We start from the raw sequence: 10687 nt of genomic DNA on the forward strand, positions 1-10687 counted from the left end.
AAAAACAACAAATTGCATCCTGGTTTCACTTTTCTAAATTGAGAGGTAGACTGAATTAGTCCCTGCAGACCACCAGCCAAAGAGTTTACACAAAACGGAGATCAAAGTTAGTGTTTAATGTAAGGAAATTAAAATGTGAACTAACACCTTTAAATAAGATACTAGTAAATGAACATCTGTCCTTATAAACATGAATTCCCATCACAGTGAAATATCTATCAAAATATTGCTGTTAATGGATGTTCTTTTTGTTTTTTTAATATAACCCTTTTTCAGCATAATAGAATGATTTAACATATGAAAAGCCTATTTCCATGTGCTTATTTATCATTTGTGTATCTTCTTTCTGAAAAAAATGTCTTTTAGAATTCTTTGCCCATTTTTAATTTGGGTTGGCTTGAAAGAATTGTTATAATACATTCTGATTAGAAGTCCTTTACCAGAAATGTGTTTTGCAAATATTTTCTCTCAATCTGTGTTTGAATTTTGCTTTGTTAATGGTGTTCATTGAAAAATACAAGGTTTCATTTTTGATGATACCCAGTTTATTTTTTTCTTTTGTTGTTCGTGCTTTTTGTGTCGTATGTAAGAAACCACTTTCTTGTCCAATATATTGATGATTTGCATCTGTACTTTCTAATTTTCTATAAGTTTTGTAGTTTCAGCTTTGACATTTACATTTGTTCCTGGGTATCCCTGGGAAATTGGTTATAGGGGATCCACCCCCCTGTAGTGGATATCAAAACCCTCTGATACTATAGTCCCTTATATAAAATGGCATGGTGTTTGCATATAACTGGCATACCTCCCTTATACTTTGTCATTTCTAGATTAGTCAAAACACCTAATACAATGTTAAGTGTTATGTGAATAGCTGTAAATACAAGGTATGGGCTTCCCTGGTGGCTCAGACGGTAAAAGCGTCTGCCTACACTGCGGGAGACCTGGGTTTGAGCCCTGGGTCGGGAAGATCCTCTGGAGAAGGAAATGGCAACCCACTCCAGTACTCTTGCCTGGAAAATCCCACGGGCAGAGGAGCCCAGTAGGCTACAGTCCATGGGGTCACAAAGAGTCGGACACGACTGAGCGACTTCACTACTACTACTAAATACAAGGTAAACACTATGTGAATTGTTGCCAGTGTGTGGCTATTTTAAGTTTTTGCTTTTTTGAACTTTCTGTAATTTTTTTGGAAATATTTTTGATCTTCAGTTGGTTGAATCCATGGATGCAGAAACTACGGATGCAGACAGTATGTCTCTGATACATTTACAGTTAACTTTGGTATGTGATATGAGGTAGGGATGCAACTTCATTCTTTTGGTATAAATATTTAGTTGTCCTTGTGTCACTTGTTGAAAAGACTATTTTTTCCCCCTCAATGACTTGTCTCTGTGCCCTTGTCAAAAATTGTAAATCTGGGGATCTGTGTTAGGACTCTCCATTTCATCCCATTGACCTGAATGTTCTTATGCTAGTACCACACTCTTTCATTTTGTAGCTTTTCAGTAAGTTTTGAAATTGCAAAATATGAGTGCTCCAACTTTGTTCTTCCCAGCATTATTTTCACTGTTTTTGCCTTGCAATTTCACATCAGTTTTAGGCACATCAGTTTTAGAATTGTTAATTTCTATAAAGTGGAAACCTAAGATTTTAATAGGGATGGCTTTGAATTTGTAGAATAAATCAGAAAGCATTTTCATCTTGACAGTGTTAAGTCTTCTGATCCATTAACATGGGATATTTTTGCATTTATTTAGGTCTTTTAAAAATTTTTTCAACAAATATTTTATAGTTTTCACTATACAAGTCTTATACTTTCTTTATGAAGTTTATTCCTAAGTGTTCTACTGTTTATGATGCTAATGTAAATGGGATTGCTTTTTAAAATTTCATTTTCAGATTGCTCATTGCAAGTGTATAGAATCAAGTTGGTTGTTGTATATTGATCTTAAATCCTGTACCCTTGCTGAACTTGTTTAATATTTCCAAATAGGTTTTTTTTTCTGTGTGTGAGGATATCTTAGGATTTTCTTTATATAGAAATCATGTCATCTTAAATGGTAGTACTTTTTAAAAAATTAATTAATTTTTTGACCATGCAGCTTGTGGGATCTTAGTTCCCCAACCAGGGATTGAACCCAGGCCCTCAACACTGTTAGTGTGGAGTCCTAACCACTGGACCACCAGAGAATTTCCAAATAGTGATAATTTTACTTATTCCTTTCAATTTTGGATGCTTTTATTTCATCATCTTGCCTGATTTTATTGACTAGAATCTATGTTACAGTGTTGAGCAGAAACAGCAAAAGTGGAAATTCTTGTCCTGTTTCTGATCAAATGGCAAGTTTCTAGTTTTAGTTTACTGTGTTAACTCTGGGTTTCTTGTAGATGTCCTTTATTCGGTTGAACTGGGTCCTTCTATTCCTTAGTTGTTGAATGTTTTTTATCATGAAGAGTATTGGAGTTTTTTGAAAATGCTTTTTCTTTATCAGTTAAGATGGTCATGTGATTTTGGTCCTTAATTTATTAACATGTCTTATTACAGTGATTCATTTTTGGATGTGAAGCTAGTCTTAATTTCCAGGGAAATATCCTACTTGGTAGTAGTATATAATTTTTATATGCAGCTGGATTTGATTTCCTGTTATTTTCTTGAAGGTGTTTACATCTATATTTATAAAGAGATATTAACCAGTAAGGCCTTCCTTGGTGGCTCAGTGGTAAAGAATCTGCCTGTAATGCAGGAGACCCAAGTTCAATCCCTAGGTCAGGAAGATCCCCTGGAGAAGGGCATGGCAACCCACTCACATATTCTTGCCTGGAGAATCCCATGGGCAGAGAAGCCTTGCAGGCTATAGTCCACAGGGTTACACAGAGTTTGACACGACTGAAATGACTAGGCAGCAGCAGCAGCAGCAGCAGTGGCATTAAACAGTAAATTATATTTACCGGGATTTCTTTGCCTGGCTTTGGTGTCAGGGTAATCAAGTGTCATAATGAGATGGGAACTATCATACTCTTTTTTGGACTATTCCATTTTCTGGAATAGTCTTTGAAGTTATTAGTGTTAGTTGTTCATTAAATATATGGTAGAACTTACTGTAAAAGCAGGTGAGCCTGAGATTTTCTTTGCTGAAAGCTTTTAATTACTCATGTTTTTTTAATAGGTCAGTGAGATATTCAATTTCTTCTTGAGTCTGTTGCAATAATTTTTGTCATACTGGAAATTTGAGCATTTCAATATTTTCCATTATTGTGAAGTATCTTTTGTTGTTTTTCAGTCATGTCTGACTCTTTGCGACTCCATGGACTGTAGCACGCCACACTTCTCTGTCTTCCAGTATCTCCAGGAGTTTGCTCAAACTCATGTCCATTGAGTCAGTGATGCTAACCATCTCATCTGCTGCCCACTTCTGCTTTTGCCTTCAATCTTTCCGAGCATCAGGGTCGTTTCCAGTTAGTCAGTTCTTCCCATTAGGTGGCCAGAGTTTCAGCTTCAGAGTTGGAGTTTCAGCTTCAGCAGCAGGCCTTCCAATGATTATTCAGGATTGATTTCCTTTAGGACTGACTGGTTGGATCTCCTTGCCGTCCACGGGACTCTCAAGAGTCTTCTCCAATACAATAATTCAAAAGCATCAATTCTTTGGCACTCAGCCTTCTTTATAGTCCAACTCTCACATCTGAGACTACTGCAAAAACCATAACTTTGACTATTCTGACCTTTGTCAGTAAAGTGATGTATCTGCTTTTTATTTATTTTTGTTTTTTTTTCTTATTTATTTATTATTATTATTTTTACTTTATAATATTGTATTGGTTTTCATCAACATGAATCTGCCACGGGTGTACACGTGTTCCCAATCCCAAACCCCCCTCCCACCCCCCCCCCCCACACCATCCCTCCGGGTCATCCCAGTGCACCAGCTCCAAGCATCCTGCAACCTACATCGAACCTAGACTGGCAATTCATTTCTTATATGATATTATACATGTTTCAATGCCAGTCTCCCAAATCATCCCACCCTCTCCCTCTGCCACAGAGTCCAAAAGACTGTTCTATACATCTGTGTCTCTTTTGCTGTCTTGCATACAGGGTTATTGTTACCATCTTTCTAAATTCCATATATATGTGTTAGTATACTGTATTGGTGTTTTTCTTTCTGGCTTACTTCACTCTGTATAATCAGCTCCAGTTTCATCCACCTCATTAGAACTGATTCATATGTATTATTTTTAATGGCTGAGTAATACTCCATTGTGTATATGTACTACACTGTCTAGGTTTGTCATAGCTTTTCTTCCCAGGAGCAAGCATCTTTTTTAATTTCATGGCTGTAGCCCTCATCCGTCCACAGTGATTTTGGAGCCTAAGAAAATGGTCTGTCACTGCTTCCACTTTTTCCCCTTCTATTTGCCATGAGGTGATGGGACAGGATGCCATGAACTTAGTTTTTAAATGTTGAGTATTAAGCTAGCTTTTTCACTCTCCTTTCACCCTCATCAAGAGGCTCTTTACTTGTTCTTCACTTTCTGCCATTAGATCGATATCATTTGCGTATCTGAGGTTGTTGATATCTCTCCCAGCAATCTTGATTCCAGCTTGTGATTCTTCCACCCTCTCATAATGTACCCTGCATAGAACTTAAATAAGCAAGGTGCCAGTATATAGCCTTGACGTACTCCTTTCCCAATTTTGAATCAGTCTGTTGTTTTATGTAAGGTTCTAACTATTATTTCTTGACTTGCATACAGGTTTCTCAAGAGGCAGGTTAGGTGGCCTTGTATTCCCATCTCTTTAAGAATTTTCCACAGTTTGTTGTGATCCACACAGTCAAAAGTTTTTGTGTAGTCAATGAAGCAGAAGTAGATATTTTTCTGAAATTCCCTTGGTTTCTCTGTGATCCAACAGATGTTGGCAATCTGGTCTCTGGTTCCTCTGCCTTTTCTAAACAACTTGTACATCTGGTAGTTCTCAGTTCACATACTACAGAAGCCTAGCTTGGAGAATTTTCAGTAGTATCTTCATCATAGTTGCTATTAGCATTGCAATTAGTATATTAAAACAATCTATCTTGGATTAATCTTAATTTTACTGTATATAGAACTGCTTTGATACAGCTGCTTTCTTCACCACTGTTTGTGCTATATATATATAAATTAGTTGCTCAGTTGTGTCCAACTCTTTGCAACCCCATTTACTTTAGCCTGCCATGGGATTTTCCAGATAAGAATGCTGGAGTGGGATGCCATTCCCTTTTACAAGAATCTTCCCAACCCAGGGATTGAACCCAGGTCTCTTGCACTATAGGCAGACTCTACCATCTGAGCCACCAGATATTTACCTCTTTTATACCATATGACTCCATCAAGACAGTTTTATAATTACTACTTTATATAGTTTTCTTTTAAATGAGACGGGAGAAGGAAGTATTCCAAGCAAAACAGATTTAAACTATTCATTATATTTTCTTGTGTAGTTAATTGTAATGGGACTCTTTTATTCTTCCTGTTCATTTGAGTGATTGCATGGTCCTGTATTTTAGCTGAAAGGATTTATTTTATTATTTCTTCTTGGGCAAGTCTGCTCATGACAATTTCTTTCAGTTTTTGTTCATCTGCAACTATCTTAATATTTCCTTTATTTTTGAAGCAGTGTGTTGCTGGATATAGAAATCTTGATTGGGTGCTCTGTACTTTTAGTACCTTAATATTTTATCTTACCACCTTCTGGCCTCTGTGATTTCTAATGAATAGTCAGCTGATAATCTTGTTGAAACTCCTTTGTGTTTTTCACTTGCTATTTTCAAAATCCTCTCATTGTCCTTGAATTTTGGCAGTTTTACTAATGTGTCTAGGCATGGTTTTCTTTGACCTTATTATCCTTGGAATTTGTTGAAAATAATGGGTATATAGATTAATGGTTTTCATCTACTTTGGAAGTGTTCAGCCATTATTTCTTCAAATATTCTACTGAGGCATGTCCTTGGTCAGCTTATTTGCTATCTAGTGATCGGAAAGACTAAAAAAATTGCCTTGAACCAGTAAGCTTCCCAGCATTTTCCTAGAAGTTCTGTGTGTATGTTGAAGTATACCTTAACACTTTGGCATTTGACATCTTTGCATGGGCCTTTACTCCTGGCTTGTGTAGAGACTTAAGATCAGTCAGAGATGAGAAGTTTTGGTTCTTCTGGGTCTCTTCTGGACATGGACACATTCCTGTACATGCCTGTGGCCCCAGAAATAGCTTTTCAAAGCTGCTGATGGTCATCTTATTCACTCCATTTTCCTTTTTGATGTTTTGGCTATATTCCTATTTGTCCCATCTGGTTTTACCACCTCAGGAAGATGAAATATGAAACACTTGCTGGTGATTAATTTTGCAAAAAGGTACAACATTGTGAAGATAACACTTTCCTCACTGAGCAAGTTCTAAGTCAGGTCAAATAAAGAGAAGTCCTTAAATGGGGCTTTTTAAAGGGGCAGCAAGACAGATCAAAAGTAATTGTCCTCTTGAGATGGAGCTTTGTGAAGTGTTCCCAATCCAGCCTTCCCCCTTCATAGGCTGTGAGGCTATTGGCTTGTTTCTTCAGGGTAACACAGAACTGTGAAGAGGGGTTAGTAGTAGAGAGTCAAAATGCTACAACGCCCACTGTTCTTACTAAGACTCAGTCTTCAGATTGTTGCCTGGTTTTGGTTAATTTCCAGAGGTCTGAAAAAGTTGATTTTGACAATTTTCTCCAGTGTTCTTCTAGCTGTCACAAAGAAGTAGATTTTCAGTGGTCAATATTGCACCATTCTGCAGATGCTTCTCGTTTGAGCATCTTTATTTTATGATTCAGTGTTTTGAAATTCTTTTCATCACTTTATACTTAATTTAAAATATATTAATTAGTGCTTTCAGTTAAAAATAAAATTAGTACATAAGGTTGTATTTGACATACTGTTAAAAGTCTAGGATTTAATTATTTGAAGTATTATACTTCCTAATTATTTCCTTTACTTAGTACATTTTAACATAAAGATTTAACAGTTCATCTAAATGTTCTTTTCAAAATCCTGTTCAGATAGTTTGCCATGAAAACTATTTCTAAAATTAAACATCTGTTGTCATTCAGTAAGAATGAACTAGAAATGGGAGTTCTGAAAAAAAAAATCGTCTAGTTTCTTCTGAACTTGAGTAGAGCCTAGTGTAGGTCAGAAATATTTTGAAAAACATAGTTTTATGACAATAAACTGTAGTGAGTTACATTTACTTAGAAGTGAAATAACCTAATTTATTTTTCCTATACTCTATTTTAGGGAACTAAAATAATTTTAAAGCCTTATAATTTTATTTTTAAATTCACAATAGCTTTCAGAATATGCCTTTAGGTCAATACTAATTCAGTGTAATTTCAAACACTTTTATTCACTGTATATTAAGATATATTTGAGTTCTTCACAATATTCATAGTAGTTTCAAAATTTTAAAGATTTACCTGCATTCTGTAGAGTTCATCTAATACATTTAACTTAATAAGTGATAACAGATTGACATAAAAAGTCATTGGTATTGTCCCCTGATTCTTCTAGTACGCAACCAATGAAGGAAACATGCCCTATTTAAAAACCGCTTGATGACATTTATATAATAAAAATGAGATTAAGAAATTTTTTGTATTTATGGGTTCAAATATTATTTTATAACTTAAAAATTCATTTCTGTTACTATTGACGTCTTCAGGAACGTGCTGCAACTGTTTAATGTATCACTTTTTATATTCTTGTATTGAGTTGAAATATTCTTCTTATGAATTGTGTGTCTTTAAGTATCAATAGGTGATTTTTTTTAGTTTTACTGACTGTGTAACTCATACCTTAATCAATAAATACATTTCTATCAGTCCATATCTTTCCCTCATGCCCCTTACAGCCAATTCCTACATATCAAATGTAACCTGTTTCTGATTTCTGTTACTATCAATTAATTTTGACTGTTATTGAGCTTCATATAAATACAGTCATTCAGTAGATAATCTCTTGTGTCTGGCTCCTTTTGGTCAATATGTTTTTGAAATTGATCCTTGCTGTTATGTATGTCAGTATGCATGTATATATGTATATATGACATTTTCCTACATAACTACATAGCTATTTTGTATCCATTCTCTTGGAAGGGAAGATTTGGATTTGTTTCATGTTTCAGAGTATTATAAAGAAAGTCCTGGCTATGATTTCTCAGAAGGGGTATGAAATAGCAATAGAAAGCATACTTATAATTCTGTAAAAATTTGTTAAATGTGTGTTTATATAATAAGACATACATATTTGCTATACTTCTATAAGAATAACACTAATAATGGCAGTTAACACTTGTTTGAGTGTTAACTTGTGCTAGACCTTTTCCTAATTATTGCACACATTGTATGTCATTTACTTCAATGCTACAAAGTAGACAGATTATGATTATTTTCACTGCAGATTTTATAGTATAAGTAAAATACTAAGGTCACACACTTTGTGAGTGGCCAAGTAGGGATTTGATTTCTAGTTCTTGCATTGTCAAGCATTACCTATGCCTGCTGCTTCCTTGTAGCTAATATTTTTGAATTCTGTTATGTACAAAACACCAGTGGGATGTATTCACACACACCCCCGAACCACAGTGTGGACAGAGTCTATATATGATTAGCTGAATACACTGTGTAGAGGTCACTTCCTCCTCAGGATTATTTGAGGCAGAAGCCACAATCTGTTGAGAGGCACAAGCCAGTCAACAGATGTGAACAGTTTGACTTCCAAAGGGTTTAAAATTTATATTTGTTGCCAACATTTAAAAAACAGAATATCACACATTAAATTATTGATTTCTGAAATATTTCAGGATATTATGATATCTGAAAACTTTGCCCACTACCGAGGTCTGGAGCTGACCCTCAGCTACCTCTCATAGGCCTAACAGCAAGCCCGATCACTTATTGATGGCTCCTGTAGAGAGTCATGTGAGTTTGTGAATCTTGACATAGCTTTTTGAGGAAATGGTTTTAAACATTCCTTTGAAGGATTCCACCAACAGGCCATACCAGGCTGAGTGAAGAAATAGCACAACTCAAGGGGGGGCGGGGAAGAAAGACACTTGCTAGGTGAGCTAATTGAATGGGAATGAGATAGGAATAATATGGATTGGCCAAAGACCAAGATGGAGAGGATTATGCTAGACTATGAGATCTGGCCTCAGTATCTTGGGAAATAGAATGTTTTGATTGCTTTTTAGAAGAATGACAGCATCAGAACTTTAATTTTCTTTTTTTTTCTTTTTTTATGGCAAAACCAATACAATATTGTAAAGTAAAATATATATATATATATATATATATATATATATATATATATATATATATAAAGAACTTTAATTTTCTAACAGGCAGAATATAGCCTAAATTGCTACTTACAGAGAATGCCTTTTAATGGTGATTATTTAAGCTGAACGTATGTCTGAAATGCATCAAATTGCTATTTGTTGGTCAAAAGGAACAAAATATCAACAAATGTGTGTAGTTTGACCTTAAAAGTATTCCTCATAGCACTTTACTTTCAATGAATCACTTATTTAATATATCATTTATATCTTAAAGTTCATTTATATTTTCTGAACCAGGACAAGGTGACCAGCACAAATACATAGTATAATAATTCCTCAGTGGTTTACTTTAAGATTTATTTAAACCTTTAAAACATGTTATTTTTTGAAATGCAGATTCCCATAATACCTATTAGGATATTTATTAAATATATTGAGATGATATTTTAGTATATTAGGGTGAAACCATTTGAGTTATATAAACAAATAATATAGTTAACTAAAAATAGCACATCTTCTTTGAATTGTTGATGCTTAAAAGACAAAATTATGTGGATGAACATACGTAAGCTTCACAGAGCTTTTCTTGTACTAGGCATTTAGCTGTCTTGCAACTGTTAATCAGCACAGGCTTTAAAACAGCTGCTATCAGATTAATTAGAGGGAATCCAGGAAATAATTCAACTGAATGTAGCATTCATGTAAGTGTGTTGAAGGCAATTAAGAGTAACTATAGTCATTACTGAGACTTCCAGGAAGTATGCCAAAGGGCTCAAAAGTCATAAAATGCCTTCCCAGTTTGTATATATATGTGTGTGTGTGTGTGTGTGTGTGTGTGTGTATTTGTGTGTGAGTGTATCTCACATATATAAAAACACGCTAACACACTAATACAAATTAAAAATAAATAAAATTGAAATGATTTGCTTGAATTGTGAGATACTAACTTATATCTATCTGTGAAGCAGCTAAGAGGAAAATAGGCTGTTGGAACTGGTTTAGAAAGAAGAGGGTTTGATGATGCTGTACAGAATATTATGATATGGTAAATTAACTGTTTCATTTTTATATTTCTAATTTTCATAGCTGATGCAAGTCTTCAAATAAAGGAAGTTGATGTTTCCTCAATGGCACATATCTCTGAAAAGGAAACTCAAGATTTTCTAATGAAGGATGTTAATACTTAAGAAATTTTACCCTTACCTTATAGCATGCCTTCAATACTTGGTTGTTATCCTCACCACAACCACCATCATATTTAGCTGTTATTGTTATCATGACCCAAAGGCTGCTTGTCTGACATCCTATCTGTTTTCACTTTGCTTATGTCTGTTGACTGATTTT

The 10687-nt window shown here is 34.8% G+C and overlaps 1 non-coding gene across 1 annotated transcript; it reads right to left on the minus strand.

Moving 5' to 3' along the window:
• Window positions 1-2120: 2120 nt before the first annotated feature.
• Window positions 2121-2193, minus strand: TRNAV-AAC (transfer RNA valine (anticodon AAC)). Its single transcript has one exon. It is a non-coding gene; the product is annotated as a tRNA-Val (tRNA).
• Between the last annotated feature and the right edge of the window lie 8494 nt (window positions 2194-10687).

Source organism: Ovis canadensis, chromosome X, assembly GCF_042477335.2.
Source record: "Ovis canadensis isolate MfBH-ARS-UI-01 breed Bighorn chromosome X, ARS-UI_OviCan_v2, whole genome shotgun sequence".
In the NCBI taxonomy this organism is placed as follows: domain Eukaryota; kingdom Metazoa; phylum Chordata; class Mammalia; order Artiodactyla; family Bovidae; genus Ovis; species Ovis canadensis.